At 39.5% G+C, this 26,607-nt stretch overlaps 1 long non-coding RNA gene across 1 annotated transcript; it reads right to left on the reverse strand.

Moving 5' to 3' along the window:
- Positions 1 to 714: 714 nt before the first annotated feature.
- LOC137344680 (uncharacterized) lies at positions 715 to 26,388 on the reverse strand. The gene is made up of 3 exons (XR_010968432.1): positions 26,331 to 26,388; positions 14,010 to 14,124; positions 715 to 939 (listed from the first exon to the last, which is right to left on the reverse strand). It is a non-coding gene; the product is annotated as an uncharacterized lncRNA (long non-coding RNA).
- Between the last annotated feature and the right edge of the window lie 219 nt (positions 26,389 to 26,607).

The following is a 26,607-nucleotide window of genomic DNA, read 5'->3' on the forward strand; positions in this document are numbered from 1 at the left end:
TTGGATATGCACTTGAAGTGCCATAACGCACAAGGCTATGGATATGGCTGGGTGGCTCATTTTCGGCCGGCGCAGACATGATGGGCCGAATGGCCTCCTTCCGTGCCATAAATTTTTCAATGATTCTAATTAGTAGGAATAAAAAAAGTGCCAAATAATGATGTATCTGTAATAATGATCCTTTATCTCTGCCCAAACAGTTAACAAAGCCACTTAAATGGTATATAAATGTTTAACAATATTTTTGTTTAATGCCTTAATAGCAAATTTGAAAAGTTCATTTTTCCCCATAATGGTCAAGATGTCCTTGCCAACTGCATTATGAAAAAAAAATGGCAGGACCTTTCTGATGCAGGAGGATGGATATAGAGGCTTTAAAGAAGGTACAATGCAGATTCATTGGAAGATGCCTGATATGAGGGAATACAAATAAAGCCTTGAAAAATTTGAGCTTTATTCATTCAAACAGGGTTGTCGAATATATTAGTTACCAACCACATGCCGTTAATTGGGAATTCAGATGTGGCTAATTGCATTTTTGATTGGTAAATAAAAAATGAGTAATAAATACCATCGTTGGGCATATGATCTCAGCACTCATATTTCTATGGCGTATGCATGTGTACTTAAACCTTTTTGTGCATTTGTTGGTAAAATGGTAAGATGAAAAGTGGTGTTCGAGACTGCAAAGTTTCGCACTGAATGGTGGTAGATGTTTATTAAGTAAATATACATGTGAAGTACACGTATAAAAAGATCATGGTTTGCCATGCAACTCTCCCCCACTCCAAAATGTTATAGTGTTCATTAAACTCAGAAGTCTGTATTCTGGAAGTTGTAGACCACAGATTGTACAGAGGAATGCTGGTGCATTTTGGGCATAGTAGTCTGCTTGCTGGTTGAGCCTCTTCATGCAGGGAAACCCACCTACGGTGATAGCTGCAATAAGAAAAGACTTGTTGGTGGACGTAAAGGCTTGAATGGCCAGTGAAAGACTGGCTCTTAAACACTCAGGGTAGGCAAGCAGTGGAATGTTCGGGAAGGCAGCCAGGTAGGCTGAAAGCTTGGAGCAGGGGCAAATGTAAGAGTTGTAATCTGAGGTTTCAGCTGAGAATCAATTCACCCTCAGAGCTTTATTTTCAATTATCCAAATGCTTTTTTTTACCCCTGATAAAATAATATGTTTAACTCAAACTTCTTCTTGGATTTAAATTGTTTTAAGGTGGTGCAGGTTTTCCCCAATTCACTTCCTTTTACAGTAGGGTACTCCATTTATAGATCAGCATAAAATTCCCAAAAGGATTTAAAAACTTCTGCCGGGCTCTGTCTACCAGGTGATGGCTAACTTCTAATTCCCTTCATAGATAGGCCAGTAGTCTATTGAACTTGTCTCTCTGCTCAGCATCCTAATCCATATTCTAATCTTTGGATTAATACATTAATAAAAATAAAATTTTGCCTTTCGGCAAAAGAAATTGGATGTCCTGTTTTACTGTGAGAAAATTTAAGGGTTGATTTTGTCCCTTGCTTTCTCAGTTTCCCCTCCCCTATTCCAACTTGTGATGAAACCAACATTATAAGGTTGTGGATCACACACATCCTCAGCTTTAAGTCACTAGTTCACCAGTAAAATGAAGACTGTGAAATTAGGTTCTCTCTAGCAGTGTATAGGAAGACAAATTCTACCTCAGGTAATTACAACATCTGAGCAAAGAAATTCTTACTTTTAAATGCGTAAAAACATTTAGAATTAAGCAGTTTAATTAGTCTATCACTTAAGATCACTACTATAAAATTGAAAATATTGAACTTTTCTTTCACCACTTTAAACAGGAAATTAAACTACAATTAATCTACTTAGAATGTGGCTTCTATTCCATTTAACATTTGTTTGAGCACCAGAGGTTATGGTATTCATCTTCAGGTTCCTTTGTTCTTGGATCAGAGCAATCCCTCCAAAGAAATCAGCTTCCCCAGGATATCAAGAATTGGATTTCCTATTTTTACACTAGATAACTGGAAACTTCTTGCAGAGTTTGGGATGCCCCTTTAGGCCTTCATGTTACTTCCTAAATACACACACAAAATGTTTCTTCTCAAAACCAGATGGGATCTTTCAACCTTGCTCCTTTCAATACTCAAATCAATATTGGGACAATTTGGCAAAGTTCACTTAGGGCACTTGGTTCTCTCAAATGATTTTAGGAAACAAAAATGAATGTGCTACAATTTCAAAATCTTTTGTTGATCTTCAGCTTTTTTTTTTAAAAAAAGTATTGATCTCTTAATGTGGGCAATCCTGGCAAGGCTGCATTTATTGGCCATTCCTAGTTGGCCTGAGGTGGGTAGTGGGCATTATTCTTCTTAAACCATTGCAATCCTTGTGCTTATAGCATTCCCACAATGGCAATAGGTAGGGAATTCCAGGATTTTGGCCCAACGACGATGAAGAAACAGCAATTTATGTCCAAGTTGTTAATTGTATCTATGTGATTTATATCAATCAGTGTTAATTGTATTCAGGTGTGAGGTATCAATTGGGGACTCTCGTGTATCCATTTATAGGAGGGTGTGTAATATTGAGCTGCATGAATAAAGTCTTGGAAGCAACTGAAGACCGGGCTCCAGTATTGTATCCTTCGCCACCAGGATGGTTGCCTAAAGATGGAGGTTCAAAACTATGATTTTTTTTTGGACACATAAAAAAGAAAAACTTGAAAGCCTAATGGCCATTGTGGAAAATGGAAGAAAGCAAGTTTAAAGCGTTGAGATACAATTTCCCTCCGATGTTCTTGGAGTTTGAACTGTAAGACCAGTGGAAGAATGAGTTTGATATGTGGACATGGGTTACTACTCTACCAAAGAGAAAACAAGGCACGGCCTTAGCGTTGTCCTGAACGAAGAAAAATCAGAAGTAAGGTATTTTCTGAGATGGATTTTGATCTTTTGGATAATGATGAAGGTTTTACCTTTATAACAGAATTTCTGGATGAAATCTACAAGAAAGATGACCTGTGAAGTGCCTATAAGACCTGGTCAGCATTTGATAGATTTTGGAAAACGTACAGATTTCGGAAAACGTACAGTCATTCAATGGTAGAGTATATCATGGATTTTAACAAATTGTACAAAAGGCTGACAAAGTTCAAATTGGGAATCCCTGGAGCGCTACTAGCATTTAAATTACTAGATTGTGCCAAGGTGTCTGATATGGACAGGCAACTAGTCCTAACTGGCATCCAGTTCTCGGAAAAGGAGACTCTGTTGGATCAAATGGCTGCTGCCTTAAAAAAATTCCTGGAGAAACAGTCATTCCCTTCAGCCTACATGGAAGAAATGGGGCCTTCCGCTGTGACACAAAGAATAGATAATTTGATGGTTACCAGGTTTCGAAATGTTCCAGTTACTAAATGCAGGCGCCAGTCCAGGTTTCAAAATTTTCAAGAGACCGGATGCAGGCGTCAATATGACGGCCGGATTAGTGATGAAAGCAGGTACAGCAAATCCAGTTGTATCAAAAGATGACAAAATTAGGACAGTAATAACAGGCAAATGAATCCCAGGAATGCACAAGGAAAAATCAGTAGATGCTTTAGATGTGACTGTAAGCATCATTATGAGGCGAATTGCCCAGAGCGAAGATGCAGGGTATTTGAAATAACGCATGAAGAAAGTAGTTCTGAGGAAGAGGATGAAGATAATGATGAATCTAAACAAATTATACAGGTCACAAGGAGTTTTAATCCTGAGATGAATGTATTAATTACGGATTCCTTTAATTGTGCGGTGTTAGGTAGTGCATCTACTTCAACTGTATGCGGTGTAGATTGGTTAAAATGTTATCTTGATTCACTAAGTAGTGAGGATCAATGCAAGGTTAAGGCATATAAAAGTTCTATATGTTTTAAGTTTGGAGATAAGACCTTGAAGCTATTCAAGAGAGTGGTAATTCCATGTAAGATAGCTGCAGTAAACCATTTTTTAAGAATGGACACAGTCTCCAGTGAGATACCTAAGCTTTTAGGTAAACCTTCCATGAAAAAGTCAAAAATGAAACTTGACATGGAACACGATGAGGCAATCATTTTTGGCAAATCAGTTGATTTCCAGTTTACCCAGTCAGGGCATTATTGTATCCCCTTAATAAAACCTGATGTTTCTCATCCGTGTGTTAGGCAAGTATTAATGACATCAGGCGATAAGGATAAGAGAGAAAAAAAAAATTGTCTTAAAGTTACCTAGACAATTTGCCCACCCTACTTGTCAACATTTAAAAATCCTGCTACAAGATGCAAGTGTAGTTGATGAGGAGTATACGAGGCTTATAGACATTAGTAAGAACTGTGAAATCTGTAGGAAGTATAGACAGATGCCCCCACATCACATTGGAAGTGTTCCGTTAACACGTGACTTTAATGAGGTAGTTGCCATGGATCTAAAGGTATGGGACAAAGACAGAAATGTTTTTAACTTACATTTTATTGACCTGGCTACGAGGTTTAGTATTTCTGCAATAATATATAGTAAGGAGAAGAAGGTTATTCTAAATAAAATTATGGAAAAATGGATAGGGACTGGACACCAGCAAAGATTTTGACTGATAATGGAGGTGAATTCGCTAATGTGGAGATCAGAGAGATGTGTGAGAATGTGAATATAGTTGTCATGAATACAGCAGCTTAGAGCCCTTTTAGCAATGGTCTTTGTGAAAGGAATCATGCTCTGATTGATAGCATGGTGCATAAAATTTTGGCTGATCGAACAGAGTGTAAATTTTCAACTGCCCTAGAATGGGCAGTTCATGCAAAGATTTCTCTTCAGATGGTTGGAGGATATAGTCCTTACCAACTAAACCCAAACTGGAGATGAAAGAGGGAGATCTTGCAATAGTGGTCCCTACAGACACAGAAGTGAAAGTAGAAGACATAGCTTGACTAGGTCAGACAATCAAAGTTCACAGAACAGTCACATAACAGAATTAGAAGCAGAAGTCCTCATGATCGTGAAGTTTTAGTGGCTGTCAATAAACTTGAGGATAAATGAGTAAGAGAGGCAAAACAAAGGGAGTTAGATAGTTGGAAAGAATTTGGAGTTTATTCTGAGGTAACAGATAAGGGTCAACCAGCTTTGTCACATAGATGGGTTTGTACGGAAAAAGTCCTTGCAGGTGGGACTTATAAAGCTAAAGTGAGGTTGGTAGCTAGGGGTTTTGAAGAGAAACTGGGTGATAAAGATGTTTGAGTGGATTCTCCCACTGCTGGAAAGGTAATCTTAAAAATCTTTTTTGCTCTTTTGGCAACATATTCACGGAAGCGGAGGTCAATTGACATAAAAGCCGCATTTCTGCAGGGTGATACTTTTCAGAGAGAAGTCACAGAATCATAGAAAAGAGGTAGGAGGTCATTTGGCCCATCATGTCCACGGCAGCAGAAAATAAGCCACCCAGCCTAATCCCACTTTCCACCACTTGGTCCATAGCCTTGTAGGTTATGGCACTTCAAGTGCATTTTCATGTACTTTTTAAATGTGATGAGGGTTTCTGCCTCTACCACCCTTTCAGGCAGTGAGTTCCAGACCCCCACCACCCTCTGGGTGAAAAGAAATTTCCTCATCTCCCCTCTAATCCTTCTACCAATCACTTTAAATCTATACTCCCTGGTTATTGACCTCACTGCTAAGGGAAATAGGTCCTTCTTAGCCAATCTATCTAGGCCCTTTATAATTTTGTACACCTCAATTAAATCACACCTCAGCCTCCTCTGTTCCAAAGAAAACAACCCCAACCTATCCAATCTTACTATCAATAATCATGGCTAAAATTCTCCAGTCCTGGCAACATCCTCGTAAATCTCCTCTGTACCCTCTCCAGTACAATTACATCCTTCCTGTAATGTGGTGACCAGAACTGTACGCAATACTAAAGCTGTGATCTAACTAGTGTTTTATAGAGTTCGAGCATAACATCCCTGCTTTTATATTCTGTGCCTCAGCTAATAAAGCAAAGTATCCTGTATGCCTTCTTAACCAACTTATCCACCTGTCCTGCTACCTTCAGGGATCTGTGGACATGCACTCCAAGGTCCCCACTTCCTCTACACCTCTCAGTGTCCTCCCTTTTATTGTGTATTCCTATTCTTTGTTTGCCCTCCCCAAATGCATCACCTCACACTTCTCCAGACTGAATTCCATTTGCCACTTTTCTGCCCACCTGATCAGTCCATTGATATCTTCCTGCAGTCGACAGCTTTCCTCCTCACTATCAACCACACGGCCAATTTTTGTACCATCTGCAAACTTCTTAATCGTGCCCCCTACATTTAAGTCCAAATCATTAATATATACCACACAAAGCAAGGGACCTAGTACTGAGCCCTGCGGAACCCCTGGAAACAGCCTTCCAGTCACAAAAACAACCACTGACCATTACCCTTTGCTTCCTGCCACTGAGCCAATTTTAGATTCAACTTGCCACTTTCTCTTGGATCCCATGGGCTTGTACTTTTTTGACCAGTCTGGCATGTGGGACCTTGTCAAAAGCCTTGTTAAAATCCATGTAGACTACATCAATAGCACTACCCTCATCGATCCTCCTTGTTACCTCCTCAAAAAATTCAATCAAGTTGGTCAGACACGACCTTCCCTTAACAAATCCAGTTTTCAAAAACCATCTAAAGAGGCAGCAGATACGGAAGGAAAACTATGGAAACTAAACAAATGCATCTATGGCCTGAATGATGCTTCCAGGGTAGGGTATTTTTTAGTGGATCTGTTTTGCTGAAAATAGGTTGTGTTCAACTAAAATCAGATCCCGCAATGTTTTATTGGTTCCATAATGGAAAACTTTCAGGCATCTTCATGATGCATGTTGATGATTTCTTATGGGGTGGTACTGCAGAATTTAAGAAAATAGTCATTAATAAGATTAGAGTAGAATTTAAAATTGGGAGTCAGGCCTGTGGGGTTTTTAAATATATTGGTTTAGATATTAAGGAGAGTGGGTCTGGTATAACTTTAAATCAATAGTCCTATTTAGAAAGTATTACTTCCATCCTGGTTAATCGTACCAAGTCATCACAGAAAGGTGATGTTATATCTCAAGAAAAGACAGAGCAATTCCGAAGTTTGATTGGTCTGTTGAACTGGTTGTGCACTCAGACTAGACCAGATGCTAGTTTTGATGTGTTGGAGTTAAGTACATCAATTAAACACCCCATAGTAGAGAATGTTTTAAGGACAAATAAAACGTTATGAAAATTAAATATAAATGCGTACTTAAGTTCCTATCCTTAGGTGACCTAAAGGAAATAAAGCTAGTTTCTTTACCAATGCTTCACATGCTAATCTTCCTGATGGGTATTCTAGTGCAACTGGTTTCATAGTGCTTCTTAAGGGTAAGAATGAGACATGTTGTCCTTTAGCTTGAGAAGCTAAGAAAATAAAAAGGGTTGTTAAAAGTACTCTGGCTGCTGAAACACTGAGTCTTGTCGACGCAGTGGATATGGGATTCTATTTGGCAAATACCTTGAGTGACATCCTGTACAATGGGAGTACTGAAGATAGTATACCCATCAAATGTTATGTTGACAATCGTTCATTGTGGGATAATGTATACTCTACGAAAAATGTGAGTGGGAAAAGATCACGGATTGACTTTGCTGGCTTAAAACAAATGCTGGAAAGGAAATCTCTAAAATTAAATGGGTAGATTCGAGCAATCAACTGTCGCATTGTTTTACTAAAAGTAATACATGTACGAAGAAATTATTAGGGGTCCTGGAGAAGAGTCGCCTCACAATGTAATGCTTTGAATAGTGTAAGTTGTGCAGAGTATGGAAATGTTTAATTTTTGAAATTTTGTTTGTATTGTATACATTTTTTTTTAATTTTATTTAAAAAGAGAAAAGAATCTGTTAATTGTATTTATGTGATTTATATTAACTAGTGTTAATTGTATTCAGGGTATCAATTGGGGACTCGCATGTATCTGTTTATAGGAGTGTGTTTAATGTTGAGCTGTGTGAATAAGGGCTTGGAAGCAAGTGAAGACCAGGCTCTAGTATTCTATCCTTCACCACCTGGCTATCCAATTTTGTAACACAAGTCAGGGTGGTCTGTGACTTGGAGAGGAACTTGGAGGTTACGAGGGAGTGAGGCGCAATCAAAGTAAGTTTGATGATTTACTTCAGTGAATCGTGTACATACTGCAGCCACAGTTCACCGATTATGGAGGGGGTGGATAGTGAGTCCAGTGGCCAGGACACCGATCAAATCGAACTGGATGGTGTCAAACTTCCAGTGTAGTTGCACTGCACCCATCCAGCCGAGTGGTTCATATTACATCACATTCCTGACTTGAGCCTTGTAGATGGTGGAGAGGCTTTGAGGGATCTGGTAGTGAGCCACTTATCATGAAGTCCCTAGCCTCTGCCCTGTTCTTGCAGTTACAGCGTTGATATGGGTGGTCTGCTTTATGTTCTGGTCAGTGGTGATTCCCAAAGATGTTGATGGTGGGGGAATTAGCAATGGTGATATCGCTGATTACCTTACTGGAATTTAAGGTTGGAGCATTCTAATTTTTCAAGGAACCCAATTCTTTTAGTTAGGCCATCCACGTTTGAGCACGAAAATGGAAATACCTTTCATGGCACAGATCTGAGCTCTTAGACCTGAGTTTTATTGAGGCAATGCCATTTAAGATGCTTAGGGCCATCACATACTAGATGCAAGTCTGGTTCTTAGTATCATTTTCTAAATTTTTATCTGGTATGTTTGTAATCCCCAGAAGCAATTTTGTAATTGTCAATCTTGACTTCAAGGATATATCTCAAAGTTTCAGTAAGAGGCCGTTACTGGAGTGCAGGGATACTCACTCCACTCATCTCCATTCCAGAACATGAAAGAACCCTATTGCAAAGCAGCAAGTGCATCATGATATTTAAAATGAGCATTGCTTGTACAAGTATTTTCTCTTCCCACTCCCACTTTTCTCCATTGCCTTGCCCAGAAATGATGTAATGATGGGTGCTGCACCATGGACACCTTCACAGATAAATAACATTCCTAGAATAATGATGATGACACGGCAAAAAAAAACAGTATAGCAGAAATTTCTGGTTGTTGTGAAGTTAACTTCAAACATGGAATTAAGCTGCAAAATAGCACGGAGATGTGATAAGGTTTTTTTAAAAAAACATGCCAATATCAACACCAATATGAATATATTTATGTTCTATTGCAGCCCGTTTGCGACTCGGTCAATACACCTTCTATTATGACAAACTTTACAAAAATAGTGGCAGAATTAGTCACAGCCACTATAAACCAATCTATGCTAACTATCAGAATATTATAATCCTTTTGATATTCCTTGATTATACTAGATTATTCCCACAAACATAGCGCAAATAGCTGCATCTGTACACAGAGTCAGATGTTGATCCATCGGTTGACTGCATTATTGAAGATCTTGCCATTAATAGCAAATAAAAGCAACTGGGTACCCTATTTGGAATTTAATTTGCACAAATGCACTTCAATAACACACTTGCTGAACTAGGCATCTGGGTTAGAAAAAGACCATTAAAGTGATAACCACAATAGAAGAGACAATTTAATACAGTACCATTTTCTCTGGTACAACCTCTCCCTGGTGAATTGGTTTCTAATTAGGCCAGAAGCAAAACACTGGAAATAAAACATTAGCCAAGGATGTTAAAAGAAGGATCTAGTCATAATCATCCAGAGACAAAATCTAGGCTGACACTTCAGTGCAGTACTGAGGGAGTGTTGCATTGTTAGAGGTGCTGTCTTTCAGATGAGCTGTTAAACTAAGGCCCATCAGGTGAATATAAAAGATCCCATGGCACTATTTCAAAGAAGAGTAGGGGAGCTCTCCCTGGTGTCTTGGCCAATATTTATCCCTTAGCCAACATCACTAAAAACAGATGATCTGGTCATTATCGTATTGCGGTTTGTGGGACTTTGTAGTGCGCTTCAAAAGTACTTTGTTGGTGGTGAATTGCTTTGGGATGTCCTGAGGTTGTGATAGGTGCTTTATTTATGCAAGTCTTTCTTTATGAAAAAAAAGTGTACGTTTGCAAAATGAGTATCACGTATTGATACTGAATACCCTTCCCACGTCCCAAAAAAAATCAGCAATAACTTCCTTTTAAGGGCTGAATTGTGCCTTGCAACGTTGTCTTTTTCCTGTTTTTCCAAGTTTATTATTTGTCCTGGTTTTTGTTTCCTCAAACAACTTATCAGTGTCATTCTTTATTGTTGGTCTTCTTCTAGCCTTTTGTAGCTGTTCTCTTTCTCTTCAATTCTGATCTGTCACTCAATTCACAGCACTTAACCATCAGAAACCCTGACATATTGTGGCTTTGATCTAAATTCTGGAGAAGGTACTAAGGAAATGGTCTCCACGTATGCACAGATATAGTTATTTTTGGAAGTCTCTAGGATGTAACTACCAAATTTTTGATTGCCAGATTCAGCAAGGGAATTTCATCTCAAGGACCATCAGGAGAATGTTCTGACTTTGTACTGCCAGTGGGAGTCTATTCCGCCAGCAACACACATCAAAAATCTGGACATGCACTGCGCATGATTTTCCAACTGAATAATTTCCAATCTGCTTTGCCAGCAGGTGAGATTCACCATCGGCAGCATGAAGTCAGTTAATTACTCCATATTTGCAAACTTACTGGCATTCTATCCATAAAACATTTGATCATTTGAAAATGTATCTTAAACATAATTTTTCTGGGACAGGGTATACTATGCTACACTACCACACCAGCACAGGGTAAATAAATGCAAAACTCCCTCAAAATGATTTACATTCATTGCACTATAGCAAGAAACTTTAACTTCCTTCTCCAACATAACCTTTTACTGGTTATGCACTTTTTACTGCTTGATCCCAGTATAATATCTAAATTATTTACTGTACACTGATATCAAGGGGGACTGGTGAGAAGTCCTCTTCGATAATTAGGGATGATCGGTGTAAGAAGTGCAAAGATCATTTTAGTGCTATAGAAAGTGCTCCAAAGTTCAAGGCAATGCCCATTGCTGATGTGACAGATGCTTTTTCTACCATTAACCTCACCAACTATAGCTGAACCTGAGGTGAGACAAAAGACAAAACAAGCTGTCTGCTACAATGAATTAAATCAGAAATACTTTAGCAAGCACCACTAAAGCTCATTAGAATATATATTTAGCAAGACAGAAACACAGTATCAACATGTACTTCCAGTAAAGCTTTATCAATCATATTTGCCATTCATTAAATTAATTACATAATTGATAACAGAAGGACATGGATTCAGTCTGATAGAGAAGTTTATCAACTAAACTTTTTTAGTGTAGACCCTAAGACTTTAAGTTGAGATAATTTAGGATCTGTATTCATGCTATCAATAACAACAAATATATACAAAGTTAATTTTGTTTCAGAACTGTAAAAATAAGCCATACTATCACAATAGTGTTTTTAAAAAGCATCATTTTGTAGCAATATCACAACCACCTCAGACTTCCATCAATTTTATTTCAACTGCCACTAGCATGCTTTTTATTGCACTAGCATGAAAACATGTATTAAAATATGGCATAATAGAAAGAGCAAGTGCAAGACTGCAATTTAATCTTGGGGGGTCAGATGATATCCATGAACAATTTGAACCTTGTTTCTATTGCTTATGACATCAGCTGAACCTCTTTATTGAATTAAATCCTTATTACTCCTAATCATGCATCATTTTATGTATACAGAACACCCATTAGCCATTGGGACTGGGAAAGGAAAGTGGTGGAGAGAAGCAAAACATCCAACTAATGGGTTTGCTAATAGAGAGAGAGAGAGAGAGAGAGAGAGAGAAAGAGAAATTGCACAAAGCAAAATCCTACAATACTCTCTAATAATGTATTTTTGTATGGTAAAGAATTAAATACATTAGAATTCTTTAATGCAATTCCTATAGCCTCTGGATTGTGTATTTGCAATGACTTACTGCATTATTTCAGATTTTTACACTTCTTCCTGAAATTAACATTTGCTTCCTGCTGGTTTGGTGAGACTGTAAATGGATGCTATTTCTCTCTGGAACTATAATCATAAGTAATTACAGTATTTGTACAATGTTTGAAATGATACAACATTTTCCCAATGTTTGGGACATGGTTCATATGCTGTAATGCAAGCACATGAATCCCAAGATAAAAACTAACATTTTAATTTTAGCTATCAAACCAGGGGAGTGTCTCAGTTCAAAGTTTTAATGAGTACATAGATCTTGAAAACAAATGGTTGTTATCTGAAAAGTGAAAATCATGCAATTTAATAACTGAGTATTTGGGATTTACATCTCAATGTCCTGCTTGTCAAAGGAAAAGAATATTCAGTAACCATTATTTTTACCTTGTGTTCATCAATATGGGAATGCTGGTCCCTGAAATGAAAAGAGGTACATTCCCCAGCACTCCGTGTCAGCATCAAGAGCTCCTAGTCCAGATACAGCACAGCTAGATGCAAAGCAAAGCTCCCTCCACTCTGCCCCAGCCCCAACCTCAGAACAGCGCCAATGTGGTGTTTTTTCACCATTTCCCACAATCTTTAGGCCTGTCTGAATGACAAATTAGAGTCAATTTGTACTGTCCAGCCATGCTTATTAGGAAAGGTCTGAGACTGTTCAAACTAATTTCACATTGGATCTTTACAGCCAAAAGACAGGGAAGGCTTTCATCCCATTAATCTTGAGTGGATTTGAACCCAGGTCCCAGAGACAAAAGGCCAGTGTCTAAAACACATTACCAGTTCCCCTCCTGTCCCTTTTTTAATAATCAAATCAAAACTAAAATATAGTCATTTTCACAGAATCAACTGACAGAGGCACCCAGACAGATAACCAATAAATTCAAACCAATGTGGTATTTGCTGCAGCCACTCTGCAGAAAAATGTGATAACAGATGAACAAAGCCTGATAATACTGCATGATGCACAATTGGAAAGGGGAGGTTTTGCTACAAATTGGACTTAAAATGTGGTTTTAGTTAAAATGACCCACAGGATAAGAAGCTCCTTTGCAACCTGTAAGGATTAGGTGACAGATACTGATAAACAGAACAACAGTACATGAGTTTGATGTAAATGGGTCCAGCATATACTTTTGGCAAAGAATGAAGGCTATTTCACAACCATTGAACCATGGTTACTGGTTCTGGTAAATACTAAACATGGGAATAACCGCCTTCTCAAAACGTTAAAAGAAACTCTGCTTAAGCTTATAAACAGACACCCCCGAGTACTTCTAAACCCGACTCTGCAACACGTTGAAGCTATACACCATGCAACATCGGCCCCAAATGATGCAAGATACCTCCCTAAGGGGGTCTCATACTGCTATATTTAGAAATTAGATCAGATTTGATTCCAGAGTTATAGATTACTGTTATTGTGTATTTAGGAAACCACTTTGCATCGATCCTTCTTAAAACCCACCTCTTTGACAAAGCTTTTGGTCATCCTTCCTAATCTCGTCTTCTGAGGCACTGCATTTTCTTCACACTTCAGAAACATTTTTCTCCGTTAAAGACGCTATATGAAATGTAAATTGTTGATGACGCATAAGTGACTGTTAAAAACCTTTTTAATCATTGAGACTGGTCATTTGACTACCAGAAGTAGAAAGACAAGTAGTTTTAAGTATAACATCTGTGTGTTTGCATTATCAGATATTTACACACCTTAAGACCTAGTCTAATTTGAGATGGGAGGGGAAGAAGAGAGAAAAAAAGTTGAGTTACTGTATATATGGCTAGTCAAATAGAAACATGTGAAAGGTTAAGGTAAAAACAAAGTTAGCTATTAAAAAAGAGCTTAAAGTTAATTCACATGGAGATTCTTTAAGGTTGTTCTCACATCCTTCACAAACAACTCAAGAATCTACTTGATCTGCAAGTTTTCAAATCTTACAAAATAGATACACCAGAAGTTACTTACTGTTGGTGGGAAGCTGATAACGAATAATCTCCATTTCAACTTATACCCCAACTTCATCCATAAAAATTTGCTGCATGTTCAATTCACTGAAGATGGTGCACAATTCCTCACAAGACTGGAAAAGAGTCAAGTTCAAAGATGGTCAGTCTCATGTTTTTAATCCCTACAAAACTGAACACAATATTTATCTCACTTCATGCTGCACTTTGGCTACAGGGCACCAGTCAGCTTTTACATTTACAGTATGAAAGCTGCCGTGTAGCTGTGGTTTACAATAGGGGTCTTGTGGCATTTCAAGAATACTAATCTCTTCTGTGACCGTGTCTCATTGCACATCAGTGGTGTGCATTTAGGAAGATCTCATTAATTACTGCAGCAGTTGCAAAGGAAACACCCTCGTAGCATTATCCAACAAAGCTCCTTTCACAAATCGTCAGGAACCACAAAGTTAAACTCATGCAGGGCAACAGTAGTCTGCCTAAAATGAGCAAAAACAGAAGTTTCTCTATCAATATTCTGGATTCACCATTGATAACCTAATTGAGGAAACAATTTTATAGCCACGAGGGCTTAGGGAACAGCATTCAAAGCAGATTTGAGCTTTTTGAATGTTTTCTATCATAAAAACTTTGTATAAAATGTCTCTGGTTTTTATTCTCATCCTAAAAAAAAAATTAATTGAATTCGCAAGTGTCGTAAACAAAGTCTGACTTATGCAATGCATCATTGTAGTGAAAGATTAAATTACAGTAAACTACAGGATCACCCCTAATATGGAATAAATTCAACAGAAATCATTGTGATAAATTTGTGACCAAAAAAGACATCTTCAACAAGACATATTTTAATCCACACTCAGCTATTACTATATTCTAGCATACAATAAACAATGAGAACCTTTTTAAGAGATTCATTATACTTCAAAACAGCTTGTTATGATTGGTTCAACTGCACATGCAGCTGTACGCCTAGACACAATGAGCCTACAGGAAAGACAGCAAAAGGGGCTTAGTTATAATGAAACAGCAGGGTCCCAATGACAATAGCAGCATCATATAGAATGAGAAAATATTTCTTAATAAAACCAAAAGGAAACTATTGACCCCAACAAAGACAAAGGGATCTGGCAGCTATTCAGTGTCCTGCACCCAATTATTTCATATTTTATACCAATGTTAAAATTCTTAATTCTGGGGAAAAAAAATTTGCACAACAGCAAATATGGTTGGCAAATCGAGGCATGCTAGGTACAATACAAGACTAACAGTAGCACAATAGTTCTTACTTGAGAGCTACAAAAGTGGCACAGAACCCAAAAGATCTCTATTTTAGAGACACTTATTTTTACAGTTTCCCATATTGATATTTCATATCAGAGAAGGTAAAAGATTACAGATGAAGATATTAACTGTATGCACTGCTCCTGTGACTTTGAGAACAACTGCCAAACAACGGGATTACAAGTTCTCAAACTGCTTTATCTAACAGCAATATACTTGACAGGATGAAATCCATTTGATGAAACAAAAACTATCCTTGATGGCTTCAAAATGAAAACAAGACATCATTGGGCCAGATTCTGCTCTCAAAATAACACTGAGGCTAATGGCGCTCGCCGCTATTTATGCGCAAATGGTTCAGCAACTTCAGATGAGGAGCAGATGAGTGTTTAAATACTAATATCTAAAAGTTGCTCTCCGAGTTGCGCCCCTCCACCGTTAGCTTCACGAAAGCAGAATTTCGCTCTGTACCTCACCACTGAAATGCACCGAATGGCGGGAAGTTCCTGTATTTGCACGGTGGATACGAACTAAACTTGCCACAGAAAATTAGGTCTTGTCATTTCAAATGTAAGCACCCTTTTAACGAGATGATAAAGGTGATTACTACCAATCAACCTCTCTTGCACTGAAAATTAACTATTACATGTGTGGAGTCTCATTCCTTCAGGTTTTAATTGTTGTTGCAGATTATAAAAAATGTCAGATTTAAAATTTAAATTTTTTTAACTTTTCCTTTCGTCTCTTTTTTTCTCTCATAATCCAATCTTTCCTTTCCTCGCTTTATTTTTGTTTCTGTACCTGATTTGACACTGAATTCACCCACTCTAATTTATAATTCCTTCTCAGTCCATACACTGTTTATTTCTCAATCCTTCAATCTGATTGGTTAAGGAGATATACAGTTGCTTGCCCTGTTCACTCAGGTCCCAGATGCCCTGTTTCTCTCGCTGTGACATTATCAGCTCGCACTCTCAACAACTTGCCACGCAAAAAATTTAAAAACCTAAACATGAAAGGGCAAGTCTAACTAATAGCAGATGCCGTTAGATGCCCTGCTACAGCAAAATCTGAGCCAATATCTATAAAATGGACAGGTTCCAAAAAATATATAATTGCACCAACTCCAGTCCATTACCAAACATGATCCATTCAAGAAACATATCTTATAATTAATTTATGCATGGGGTTAGATTTTGGTCTGTAGAACCTGGACTTAAAGGGCTCAATTTTCAAAGTAAAAAACGGGTGGGTTGGAGGCGGTGGTGGGGCACCAACCCACCTCCAACCCGCCCATTTCCGGTTTTCACAGGGACGGGACGAGAGACGGGAGACCAACCCGCTCCCAGGAGGCGGGTCAGGCCTTAAAACCTTTTAAGGAGGCTTCAGGCCTCCATTTTTCTCCAATTCCCGATTTCAACCCCGGGGGGCCTGGATTCCCGGGCCTTCTGTTTTAAGCCTCATGAAAGGAGGCGAGAAGGCCCGAGGCTAACAGGTAGGTGCCTTGAAAGGCACAGTTTGTGGGCCCAGAGCAGCAACTAGCCTACCTGCACGACCCCCGCAACGATCGCGGACCTCTGACCCCCGATCGCGGACCCATCCAGATCGCAGACCCCCCACCCCAATCATGGACCCCCGACCCCCCGATCGCGGACCCCCCGACCCCGATCCTCCCCCTGACCCCGATCCTCCCCCCCCACTCCGATCCTCCCACCCCCCCAACCCTCCCCATCAATGATCGCGGTCTCCCGTGATGACCCCTGATCCCCAAACCCCCCCCCTTGTGACTGACCCCCAATCCCATCTCCATGACTTGCGACCCCGTGCCAACCTATGCCCGCCCGTGTTCACCTATGCCCACCCACATCCATACAAAGACTTACCTGCAGACTTACCTGAAGACATCCTCCCCTTGGCTGGTCTCCCGTCCGACTGAGACCAGCCTGTCAATCAGCCGGTCAGGAAACCAACAAAAAAAAAGACATTCTTACATCAAAGGACATCCGGGAAACCCGTACTAATGGGTTTCCCGACCTCAATTTGAACCCCCCCCCCCCCGCCTCCTTCCCAGCTCTTTTTTAAAATTGAGCCCAATGTATCACTTGGGCAGAGTGCAGAGAGGAAAATCAGGCAGATTGGCTTCATTATAGGCATGCAATCCTATCTGATTTTCCTTCTATTTAAATTAATGGAAGAAAATTAGATGGGCTCTATTATGGTTGTCCAAACTCCCTGCGTGATTTTGCTCTATGCACTCCCCCAAGGCAATACTTCACACCCAGGCGGTACAGATGAAAATCTGCTGCAACATTTTCACACCCATGAAATCAGCTCAATGTAATTAGCTGATTAGCAAGATTACCAACACAATTTTCTCTATGTACTATAAGAATTATGATGTCCAGCAGCAGCACGCAATTAGTTTAGCTGGAGACCCACTAACCAAAAATGTTAGTGATCCTGAGTGAGTTACCAAATAAATACAAGTGAGCTGAAATGAGACTGTACAATATTAGCAATGATGCATTAACTTGCTTATTGTAAACATCACCGAACGCAATTTAAATTCAAAAATCCAGAAAGCCTTTTGAGAGTCACAGCAGGCATTGCAACTCATTATCAGTCTTTGCTAAAGGTGAAGACACAGGGTACTAAAAAGAAACAGGCAAAAATGAAGAGAAAGTACAGACGTGAGTCTGCAGTCAAGTGGCCGAACAGTCCAGCACTCAATTCAAAAGTTATAAATTTTAAACATTTAAATAATACTAAATTTAAGCTATTTATCTTCCAATGTTTAAACTAATCTACTCATTTTTTAAGCGAATTACATTTAAGCTCACTATTTATTTCTTTCAGTCAGACATAATTTACCACCAGGTCGTCCCATTTTAAGAGATTTTGTGACTCAATCCTTTATTAATCTGTAGCATAAGAACTCTGATTAAGTGCCAAAACCATATAACACTGGCATTTTACAAGCACAAGGAGACTGAAAGCAAAAAATAAAGTTGTTTTGTTTTAATTGGTTACTAAATCATTTAGAACTCAAACCTACATGAAAGGCAAGTGCTGTTCACAATGGAAAAGCTACCCTAAGTTGCAATGGAGATGGTACTGTGGAGTGACAGAGGTCAACCATCTTCACAGTCATTTCATGCAGCACCAACTCACCAACTTAGCAAAGGCTGATAATGGGTTGCAATGCCTGCTGAGGCCCTCAAAAGGTCTGCTCAATTTTTATCCCCCTAATGTGGCCCTCCCCTTTAATTGTCTCATACCTTCAAATATTACCAAAAACACAACATTCCTCTGCCACCACTAGCCTTGAACGTGTTGTCGCCTCCCAAATCCGTGCCCATCTTTCCCGCAGCTCCATGTTTGAATTTCTCCAATCAGGTCAAAACCTCTCAAGTCTCTCCTTCTGCCATACTCCAGCTGCTGCCTGTCCCTTGTGGACGAGCAGGAATCTGTATGGGACAGACCCTTGGCTGCCATTTTGAGTATGAAACCTGCCATCATGATAACCTTAAGCCAATCCCCTAGCTTCTGTAGGCCAGAAGTAATAGTCTCTTATCAAAGACTGGTCTGTTTCTGTGTTGTCATTTCTATGTACTTGTAGTGAACACAGACACAATGAAGAAATTCCAGTTTTCTTAGGGGCAATCTATAACTTTAATTTTCTTAGGAACAATTTCTTGCTTGCTCTTCATCTCTCCAGAGTAGAAAGCAAAGAAAATTGATAATACATGGAGTACTATTTCACCTCGCCAAGCACGCTTCTAACAACTTATTACTAAGTATGTAAATGAAATAAGACTCAATTGTATTTATTGCTTATTTAAAATTCAAAACCTGCTCACTTTGGGCTGTAAAGAATATCAGAATGTGCCTTATCAATGGAAATCTGTATCTTCAGTCAAAAGTTCCTCATACGTTATTCTGATAAATTGAGTATTAAATTAAGATCCGTACAGATTACAATGTTCCAAGGAAAATTGGTAACCTACAGATTTCAATTGCTTCTGTATTCCAGTTGAAATGGCTATACCATCACTGACAGGAAATTCACCAAGTAGCTGGATGTATTAAAAAAATTTGCTACAAAAATTGGCTTTAGGTTAGGTAGTACTGAAATAAAATTATAACAGCCATTTGTGCATTAATCATTGTTTCTCAGTCATCTTCTGTTATACCCTTTTATGTTTTACAACTGCTGCAAGTTGACATTTAAAAGCCAATTTTACACTGTGCGCTACCAGTAGGAAGCCACATTGACTATCTACACATTTTAGGGAATGGCAGAGACGCCAGCCACAATTTTCTGTGCATTGCCTGCATTCATATAATTTGGCCCTTTTGTGTAGAACTTCGCTACCTTTATCAAGGTTCAACTCCAGTGACATCGCAGTAGGATACAATGCATTCTGGGTAATATTAACCGGGGATATACATTAATCTGCAGCCTGGAAATAGCCACTTAGAAAAGTATGATTTCAGTGTATGGGTCACATCCTAGGTTTCCTCTCCAAAATATCTGCAAAGTGGAGGAACTTTAGCAGTAGTTTTGAACAATTCTCTACACTAATAAAACATGGAGTAATTGTGGGGTTTTCTTTCATAAAGCCTGACATCCTTGTGGGCCCAAAGAAAAATGTCAATTTCTCTACATCTACTGTTTCCATTCATTCAAATGGGGGGATTTACAGATCTTCAATGAGTCTCTAGTCAAAGAACTGAAATGTGTATCTATCTGCAGCCAATGTCAGATCATCTTTAATGAAAGTACTGTGTGCAATTTGAGCACCTTTATGACATTATGAGGAGGGACTTGAGATACTAGGACTATTTCCATCGGAGTCTCCTTCTGTGCTGTGCAAAAATAAGACACTAGCCACAATCCTGGCATGGCAGTGAATATGTAGTGGTTAGAACAGAGTTCTGCATTAGCCAAGAATTTTGCTGTGGAACTAGCCATCCTATTTGACTCCTAGAATTTACTCCATTACCTAGCTATTCATCCCCAGAATTGTTGGACTTTGACATCTTGGCCTTGAATTCACCTCTTCCTCTTTTCTGCATCTATTGCTTCTGCCACCCCGCACCCCCCCCCCCACCCCCACCCCCCACCCCCCACCTCTCCATGACTTTGGGGCCTACAAATAAAGCTTAAATGTTTTGCATCCACATGCAAACAGACAGCAAAAATCAGCGATTGATTAAAAAATGATTGGCTTACGGCAAGCTTTCAAATAGGAATGCAAACTGCCTTCCAGTTGTGCACATTGCCTTCAACTCACAGATTTTACATTTCTCATATCTGGAAGTTCTACATCACTTATTCTCATTGTCAGATTCATGAACTATCTTCATTTTCTGAGGTAAATAACCTTGGTCAACAATTCCCATGTTCTAACTCTAAATCTTACAAGAGCTACTCCACCACGTGGCAGCCTTTATCTCAGCTTTAACTGATCAATAGTTACCTTACTGCATTTTGACCAGAATTATTTGCCCTGGCAAGTAGCATTACTGCCAACCGCCAGTTCAACAGTCACATTCCCCACTAAAATTCTTTTCAAAGCACTGATTTTAAGTGTATTTATTCTTAGAGCCTATTTTAAAAATCCAAATCAGCAGCAATAGAAGTTAAAATATACTATTTTTAGAAACATTAAAGCTGCTCCACAAATAAAACGAGGGGAAATAATTCTAAAGTATGCAAATGGGGCTTATATTTTTCAACAGTCTAACAATTGTGACTGGAATTTGATACATTTAAAGGGAAATGTCTGTGTGATAGGAACAATTATTTGGCCCTGCAGTCACACTGTGTGATAGCAGTGGATGAACACATTTTCTGAAATGCCCCTCTCTGCTCATTAAGAATCATAGAATCATACAGCACAGAAGGAGGCCATTTGGCCCATCATGCTGTGCCGGCTCTTTGAAAGAGCATTCCAATTAGTCCCACTCCCCTGATCTTTCCCTATAGCCCTGCAAATTTTTCCACTTCAAGTATTTATCCAATTTCCTTTTGAAAGTTATTATTGAATCTGCTCCCACCACCCTTTCATGCAGTGCATTCTAGATCATGACAACTCACTGCGTAAAAAATGTTTTCCTCATGTCTCTGGTTCCTTTTCCAATTACCTTAAATCTGTGTCCTCTGGTTAATGACCCTTCTGCCACTGGAAACAGTTTCTCCTTATTTACTCTATCAAAACCCTTCATGATTTTGAACACCTCTATCAAATCTCCCCATTAACCTTCTCTGCTCTAAGGAGAACAACCCCAGATTCTTTAGTCTCTCCATATAACTGAAGTCTTTCATCCCTGGTACCATTCTAGTAAATCTCCTCTGCATCCACTCTAAGGTCTTGACATCTTTCCTAAAGTGCATTCATCTGAAATTCCTCTTTACACTAAGTGTTCACCCACTATTAACACATGGCATGTTTCCAAGGCCAATGTCTTCTATTTAGAGAACTTAAAAGCTTCTTACGTGTTCATATGATCATTCATTAGTGGACAGCTGTCCATGGTCACTTAGAAATTGACAGTTTATGAAACAGGAATTTGGTAAGCTTATGTTACCAGAGATTTGTCATTTCCCTTTTCAATGCTGCACAAGACTAGCCTTGCAGTTTTTTAGTCGAGAAAGTAGCAATATTTATATGGTACTGCATCAAAAGGCAAACCACTCCTGCAAATAAGCTTGAGGAATTCCTGACACCTGATGTGCTTAATTTTGGTAACATCCTTTTCCCAACCTCCTTTTTTATGTGGTTTCCATCAAGACCCTAGAACAACCTTTTCATTAATATAATTCATGAGAAGTTTCAAAGTCCAGCCTGGGGGACGAATGCCCAAATGTCTTGCCCTGAGATTTGGAAAAATATGGGGGATGATTTTAACCCCCAGCGGGTTTAGGACGGGTGGATGGAGGGCAAGTTTTGAGGTTTAGGGTATTTTAACTCCCGTCCTCATCTGCATGGTTCTATTCAGCTACCTGCCTGAAACGGGCAGAAAGTGGCAACTGGCTGGCCGGCGGACAAGAGTTCTGGTGGTCAGAGGACAGAACCAAATGAAATGCCTGCCGGCATGCAGGTTAGTCACTGCAAGGGGTTTTTGGGTTTTCTCAGGAGGGAAAGGGGCCGAAGTCAGGGAAGGGGATGCCGAGACTTTTCTTGTGGAGCCTGGAAGACTACTCCTGCCTTCACCTGGCGGGAAACCCACTCAGGCGTGGGTTAAAATGCAATCGGAGTCTGATTGACGTAATGGGACCCCCATTTGCATACATTGATGAGGCTCCTACCTGCGTCCAGCAGGCGCCTCAGCCACCTAACCACAGTGAGCAGTTAAAATGGTGGCCATCGGGATTCTAGCAAGAACGGAACGGTAAAGCCAAAGGCTCCATTTGAACAGACCCCCATCCCGGTCCTGCTGGGCAGGGTGGGCTGAATTTCTCCCCATGGTCTGTGCTAATCAATAATAACTTTAGAAAGATATTCCAGGATTGGTTCCAGTCTAAATTGTTAGACTTTGCATTCTGGTGCCTAGAGCAGGCAGATATATCTTGTTCTAGCACAGTCTACCAGTGCTTAGATACACCTTTTTCATGTGCTCTTGATCCAGAGAGGTCCATGAACCTTGCTCATTTCGGAATAATTTTGTGTCTTTTTAAAATAAATTTCTTGTCTCATATGGCGATACAAACACTAAATGACTTGAATTACTGCTGTCATAACCATTTGCAAATTGCTGTTGAGGTATAATCCGCCCCCCCCCCCCGCCTTTATTGTTCCGGTTTGCATAGTCTAAACATTAAGGGCCTGAAATTCTGATTTATCGCCCTAGGCAGATCTAACATGGATCACCAATCAGGGACCAGAAAATTAGATCGAACCAGGTTGTGCCTGGGATTCTGCCCAGTGTTTTTGGTTCTACCGCCCTCAACCACACACATTAGGAGTGCCTGGGGAATTTCTGCACTAACCCTGGAATTCTGCTTTTATGCCTTCAAAAGGCCTCAAAGACTCGAGAATTGGCATGAGATCTGCTGAGGCCTGAGAAAAGTCTCCAAACTTTTAGAAGAAAAAGGCAATTGATCCACAAGGGTCAATCTGCCTTTCAAGGATGAATCGGGAAGGCCTCTGCTGATGCACTCTTGCAGGAGTCAATGGCCCACACCAACTATTGTGGGATGGAGTCAGAGTCTTTGGGCATGGGTGCACTTTGATCTGGATCTTTTTGGATGTCCAACAACAACGTGGGCTTCTTCCCCATGTCTGTGTGACTGGGGGAGGGAAAGCAGGGGGGAAAAAAACAAATATTAAAAAGTTGAGGGACAGACTAGAAAAGAAAGATTAAAATGAAGAGTGAAGACTTGTACTGAAGAAATGAATAGCTAGGACCAGGCAGGGAAAGAAGAAACTGATTGAACAACATCAAAGTAAGAAAATCAAAAGTTGAACAAAAAAAACAGAAAGGAGTTCATGGAAGGCCAAAGCTGAGGTGGGATTCAGTGCAGGAACATCAGAATGGAAGGGTGACAATTGGCAGACATGTACAGGAGCTGGCAGAGAGGAGAGTGTGGTGCATAGTTTATATGGCCAAAGTGCTTATGATTGGCTGACTTCCAACTTGAATCATTTCTAAAGTTTTAAATTATTTATTAGCGTGTTCTAAGTTTGCAGAAGTATTCCAAATTGTAGGAATGCATATTTTAAACTCCAACTGATCATTTTTCTTTCTTCTTCCTCCCCAAGGCATGCACCTTTCCCTGATCAAGGAGACATATAAGCAAATTTTCTCTTGGCTCTGTTTATGTGTCAAGTTCAAATAGGGGAGCATGAGTAACCCATGCTGACTTCTTAAACGTTTTTCTTTCCCTTATTGTGGAAAAGTATTCAGGTTTTGACCCACCATCTTGCCAACTGCACAGACAAAATTAGGAGAAAAAGAATAGCAAAATAGAGACAAAAAGGGCACACCTTTTGTGATGAATACCCTTGGACTGGAATATAAAGTGAAACTGAAGAGTCCTACTATGCCAGAAACAGTTTTCACAGTTGCCCATATGAATAAAGCAAAGTGACCATTTATTAAACATACAGTTTAATGTAAATAAATTAGTCTTGCATAGTTATTTTACATTAGTGATAGTAAAAACAGTAGTTATCAATAGCTGCTATCATACCACTATGTGGAACATAGCTCTGGAGCACTAACTTCCCCCCTCCTTCTCCTCCCCAAAGGCAGTAGTTCATGACATACAGTCCCAGTGATCCGCTAGAGAACTAGTAACTTGTACAAGTCACTGTTCTTGGTGTGTGAAGTAGAACTGGGAGCAGTGAACTACTGAACGCTGGGGTTCAATATAATCTAGTCCAATCATGTCCTCACCCATCAACGACACACGTACACAACCAGCAGGGAATGCTGAGGATTTTTCCTCTCTTTTAGACAGGGATGCTGGAGCCAACTGTCGCATTCTTTATAACACCCTCGCTAAAATCAGCAGACCAGGCTTTGAACCTGCAACCATCCTGGTCTGTATAATTCAGTCTTCTCTGAGCCATATAACATGCTGCTTCTGATGCCCAATTTAACAAAAATAAATAAACTTAAAATTTAGCAATTTTAACTCCAGTTATCTTCTTGTAACATACACCTATACATGAATCTGTAAAAATTATTCGGAAAACAGGAAGCATTTCCACCCACTTTGGCTATTGTTCTATTGCATACTGACATCATTCACTCAGAATGTAGCATTATTCAGAGCACAATTATTACTTAGCAATTAGATGCTATACTCATGCCTCTTAATGCAAAAAAGCAATGTTTAAGAGACTAAAAATCACAACCACAGCCCACTGCTCAGGGAAGACAATGTTTTGCTAAATTGTTTACCAGGCAACAGTGAAAGCAGTTTCTAACACAATGGGATTCTTCAATTTCATTTCATATTTCAGTCCCAGGGTAGTCAAACATAAAGCTTCACTCTTTTGTCTTTTTGACCTCAATTACAATTTCCGACAAGGACAAAATAAAGCGAGTTTATTAAACATACAGTTCAAAGTAAATACATCTTGCAGTCCCTGCAAATGTGAAAATAGTAGTTATAGACACCCACTACCTAGAAACAACCAACTCAACTCAGAGTCCACATAGCACTGATATTACAAGAGCAAAAGGTCCACAAACAAATGGATGACCACATAGCTACTAGATTCAATTCATATTATTTTTAAAGTTGGGATACACGTTGTGACTCTGTGACTGGGATCCCAGCTTTTACCCCGCTCATCAGAACAGAATTAGATTTATATTTGTGTTTTCTTTTGATGTGAATATATTTTAATGTCCCTTTGAGAGGAATACAAAGTAATATGCTTCAGTTTAAAACAATTTTTCCCTGTGAATTTTCATTTTGCAATGTTCTCCAAAGATCTTCTACCAAACATGGTGATTAATGTCATTTTAATTATCAAGATGCTAAAGAATGGATGTGAAAACATGTACACCGCTGGAATAGAAGAGTTTATAAACGATATGTTAATGCCTTTTCTTATTTAAATGACAGTTTTATTAATAATGCAGTTTATTTATGCAGGGTACTGTAGGGAAAAGCAGCTTTAAAGTTTCCTATGGAGATACATCATATCTGCGGCTAGATCAATCGACGCTGTATATTGACCCTCCGTCTCAACCGTTGTGAGGGCGCTGTTTACACGACCCCCTCATGCAAGCTTCTATTGTGTGACTGCAAACAAACACACCATTTATTTTAATGCCTCGCAATTTTTGTTTTTGTTTCGCTCTCAAATATTACCTTTCAAACAAAAAATGTTGCAAGACAATTCCTGACCGAGCACTCCTCGCCGTGCGTAGTGACAAGCCACACTTCACTGCGGTACGCCTCAGGCACAATTACATCACGTTAATCCTTTTTTTTAAAAAAACACACCCCCACACACACATTTTCCCGTGAAGAGAATCGACAGCCGGTTATTAGGCGCTGTAAATGCAAGTTTACCTTTCCGCAGCAGCTCGGTGCCTCCTCCTTCCCCAGAGCTCGCGCCGCCCCCGCTATCTCCCTCGCTCAGCCGCGAGCTCCTTTTGTGGAAGACAATTAAAGCAATAGCCCCAGATTGTGGACAGGCACCATCCACAATATTTCAGACACGTGCATTGCAGACACCCAGCCAGTGCTTTTTTTAAAAAAAAAAGTACCAGCGCATTATTTATGTAGGTGCTTTTTTTGTTTCTTTTGGCTGGGGTGGGAGGGAAGTCTTGCTGTTGCAGCTAATGCT

This window comes from Heptranchias perlo, chromosome 27, assembly GCF_035084215.1.
Source record: "Heptranchias perlo isolate sHepPer1 chromosome 27, sHepPer1.hap1, whole genome shotgun sequence".
NCBI classification, from domain to species: Eukaryota; Metazoa; Chordata; class Chondrichthyes; order Hexanchiformes; family Hexanchidae; genus Heptranchias; species Heptranchias perlo.